Source organism: Gavialis gangeticus, unplaced genomic scaffold (genome assembly GCF_001723915.1).
Source record: "Gavialis gangeticus isolate Ggan-Ray unplaced genomic scaffold, GavGan_comp1, whole genome shotgun sequence".
NCBI lineage: Eukaryota > Metazoa > Chordata > Crocodylia > Gavialidae > Gavialis > Gavialis gangeticus.
The window spans coordinates 13,129,376-13,133,887 of record NW_017728997.1 but is presented as its reverse complement, the minus strand read 5'-3'; positions in this window follow the sequence as shown (position 1 = coordinate 13,133,887).

The window sequence follows — 4,512 nt, the reverse complement described above, 5'->3', positions numbered from 1 at the left end:
AATCTTACACACACACACACACACACACACACACACACACACACACACACACAATCCAAATATTAGAAGCAACTCCCTGCCACCCCCCATGAGACTTCTGTGTCACTAGGGCACAGAGCTGTTTCCATTTTCTGATATGTCATTTCTGCTCAGTTTTGAGACTAGCTGTCCAAGGGTAGCAAGTGAACATTTATAAAAGCAACAGCACATCACAGATCACATCGTAGTAAGTTGGTTTATATGTTTGTATATTTATGTATTACTACCAATGGGCAGCCTGTTGCTGATACAGCAGGAAGGGGAGGGTGTTTGTTCAAACAGCTTCTTTAACTTGCCAGGGCTCTGTAACTGGCTTTCAGCTGAGGACACAAATATTTCAGAGATCCCAGAGTGGAAAAAAGAGGGGATATTTCAGGCCAGTGGGGTTGTCCTTTCAAAATACATGCAAAATATGATTTTTAGAGGTCTGATACCTGCGACATACAAATGGATAGAGGGATCTAGTCCATTACCAAGTTAGTCGAGGAAGATTTTGCCTTAGCCAATAACCCAAACAACCAGCTAGAATTTGTGCTGCATGAAAAATTTGCAAGCATCACTTCCCAGGAGTGCTGAAAGGCGAGGAAGAATACTGATATGCTGGTAATATAACTGCTCTTTGAATGGTGCCTGCAAACTGGCCTCTGCAGCAACTCTAACCACAAAGAGCAGCTGTCCACTCCTGAGACAGCTTCTGCAGAAACAGATTATTCAGGACAGTGCAGGCAGCTGGTTACTTTTCACTTTAACAAATACTGTTCAACAGAAAGGGCCATATAATACACAGTGCTAAGTAATAACCTTATTTTGGTGCAACTTTATGAGACTTTAATCCATCAACTCTGTGCTTAGGTGGATTGTAATAGGATTGTGCTCCCAGAGGTGGCCATGTCACGCCCTGGCAGCCATGCAGCTCCTGACCTACTCAGGCTCTCTGGGTACCCTTCCTTTTCTCTTGCCTGCTATCCCTTGATGTCATCAACTAATGTATGAAAAAGGAGGCTGCCCCTGAGTGCCAGGTTATGTCCTTGCCTTTCTTTCCGATAGTTCAGCTCTCTTGGACCTCACGGTTCCCAGACGTACTTCTTGAGAGCCAAGCAAACCTTCTGGGCTCATCCAGACCATAAGGTCTCTTGCCACAAAGGCTAAATCCATGGCCTTCTTCTGCCCCTTTAGCCACACCCATGCCTCGCAGGTGTTACTCATTATCACTTCATTAGGCCACTTCAAGGCCAATACACCCTTGTTGGGGTGTCTGCTTTCCAGCTTCACCCCCTCTTATCTATCTGGGTGCCTCACAGCCTAGGTCCACTACGGTGAACCTGGCTTCCATGCCCCAGCCCCAATCTACCCCTTCAGGCACCGAGTCCCTGACCCTTGTTTCTGCCCCTCTTGGGCTGCTGGCCCTTGTCTTGTCTTCCCGGGCAACAACAGCTTGTGTCCTGCCCTGGTAGGACCAAGCCTTGTGCCTCCCTGGCACCTCAGGACCTCTAATCCTGTCAGTACCTTGAGTCTGCCCCTGGCAGAGCTCAAAGCAACCACAGGCCCCTCTGGCACCAATGGGACTTCTACATCTCCCTTTTTTAGTCTCATTTGGTCCACTGGATTAAAGCACAAACCAAAATATAAGCCTTCAGGCTGTAACAAAACCCTACACTCACTGGCTATACCAAACTCTATCCTACATCCTGGCTCCCTTTCTCCTTGCCTGTGGTCCCCCACGGATGCAGTACCCCTAGTGTTGGGGCTGCTACAGCCCTCCGGCTGCAGAGCTCTTCACCCTTCATCCTCCCAGGCAGACTGCTCTCTTGGCTCAGGCTCTGGGTTTATGTAGCTCCCAAGCCCTGCCCCTTCTGGTCAGATGACCTATTATCCTGGCCTTATCACAGGGCTGTTAATAACCCCAGCTTTGCTGGCTGCTTTTAAAGGAAGAGTTTTTGCGAACCAGACAAAGGGTTAATGTTAATGTTTCCCCATAACAGGGTAAGAATTCCCTGTCCCCCAGATCCTAACTATTAAAAAACAAAAAAAGGAAAGTATGCTCAAAAACTCCTTGGGAATTGCACAACTGAGTAGCAGAAATCAGATTTGCTAAGGCAATACTATGAGGTATTTACTGTATGGCTTGTGGTTTGAGCCCCTGGCTGGAGAGGAAGAACGTGTGGATCTGGCAGGGGCTATACTGGCTGCCTGGAGTTGTTTGCAAGGAAGATGAAAAGTTAAATGTCTACAGTGAATTGTAAAGGGCTACCCAGCTTCTAGGTAGTAAAGGAAGGAGGAGCTGTTTCAAAGGTCTGGAAGGTACATTGCATGCTGCAAACTGGCTGCAGCCATTGGCCAAGTTGGGTGCGCACCTAGAAACTGAGCAATGCATAAACACTTACTCATTAATCAGTGCCTGAGCAACTTGTACTTGTATTTTCAATCCCAAACTATATGTGTTTTAGGTAACTCATTCATGTCCCTGTATGTACATACACACATCCATGTACATGTGTGTATTAGCTATATGCACATAAACCGGCTCACGGTTATGCAGTCATGGTTACTTGCTTCCTCAGAAAATATCAATATGAGGACTCTTTTCCTCCATTAAACCCTCTACCTAGAAACTGTAATAACATTCCTTTGTCTTACATTTTTAATGTGTTAGATATAGGAAAGCAAGTAGGAAGTAACGAGTTTTAAGCCATCCTGTAGTTATTAAACAAATTAAACTGGGAATGCTCCTGCCATTAGTCTGACTGTAACAAAGCCTGGAAAATTCCACTGTTGCATTCTGCACAAAATAGCAAATTTGACTTAAAATTTCTCCAAGCACTTAATGGTTCTCCTATCAGTCTGATTCAGTAAAGGTGCAGAGCATTTGTGACTGTAAATTTGTTAAGCGGTCACATTCATGCTATCATACTTAGCTCAGGCCATACAGATTCTTGCTTTTTTTCTCCTTCATTGAGTTTTTATATCTTGTTCTGTAACCCCAGGTAAGCCTGTAATTTCTTAATACGTAAAAGCAAGGCTGCACTCAAAATTTCACCCCATTATATATTTGTGTGATTAGCCGGTGCTTTAGGAATGAAAGGTTGATTGTTCTTTTTTTTTCTTTTGGGCTGGAAGCCAGTTAAAGCCAATTTGCTGAAAACAACTGTTATAGGGGTTATGTGATTTGAGAATCAGTTGCACGTGATTCAGAAATGCTTATTACACTAGAAATTTGGGGAAACAGTGGTATGTATACTTGAACAGCTCATTGAAAAGGCAGTGATGATTTTATGTGTAGAATTAAAATAATATGCACCTAAAGTACAATATGGTGTAAAAATCATCCACTCTTTCATTCACATATTTTTAATGTCCTTGCCTTTAGATTTTGCACTTATTATATTGTGCATTGAGCTATGAATCAGCTTATTACTCAAAGGTACCTGTGGTTTCTATGATGGAATTCAAATTAGGCTTCCCAATACCTTACAAAATTTAAAGAAATAAATGCTTTTGAAAACTTAGTTTTCACTAGAAGTTAACATGAACATCTTTATTAGGATGGCTCATGTCCATGGTACAATTACAACCAAACTACAGCACTTGTCTACAGAAAAATGTGGCAATATATGGGAACAATGGGTTTTTGTGGCAGTACATAAAACCCACTAAAATTGGGGAAAAATGGGTCTGTGAATATTCTGTCTGATTTTTAATTTAATTTACTTGGGAATTTACTTTTGTGCAACTGGCTTTTAGTACCACAGGCGTTCACAGACAGTGAATTTCAGAACCTTCCACATGCTCATCTGGATAGACAAGAGAATTGATACTGTACCTTTTAATTTATTTAAGTACTCGCAGCTGTGTTCCACATTTCAGAGGGAAAACACAGAAACATATTAGTCACCCTGAAGAGATGATAATGTGTAAAGAATGAGTCTAATAATTTGGAATAGCATTTAACTTAAGAAAACTTTGCAACATATGCATAGACATTCTGGAAGCGGAAGATGCTAACTTTGTTGGATATAGTGCTCACTGTGAATGAGTCACTTATTACAGTGCTAAGTATCATCTAACCATACAGCACATAAATAAGAACAATGATCAATAAACATAGACAACAAGCAGCAGGAGGAACAGCTTTAGGGGTGGCTTTAGGCCTATTCTGATGCTCCCTGAGAATAACAATAAGTTTTTGCTTAAACATCAGCTGGTGAATGTAGGAAGCAGTGAAGTTGATGCTGCCGTACTTTGAATACACTGATGTTCTCAGGGGGCATTGTACCTTATAGCTGTTCCTATTGGTATTATGTCCTGGAGAAGTCTTTCATTCTTGTCAGTAAGAGTGAGAAGAATCTTTTTGACACAGGATTCAATCAGAGAAGAAATATATATATATATATATGTATATATATATAAGATATATTATATATATGTATGTTTATGAGTATATATAATAGACATATTTATTGATAGAAGGGGGAG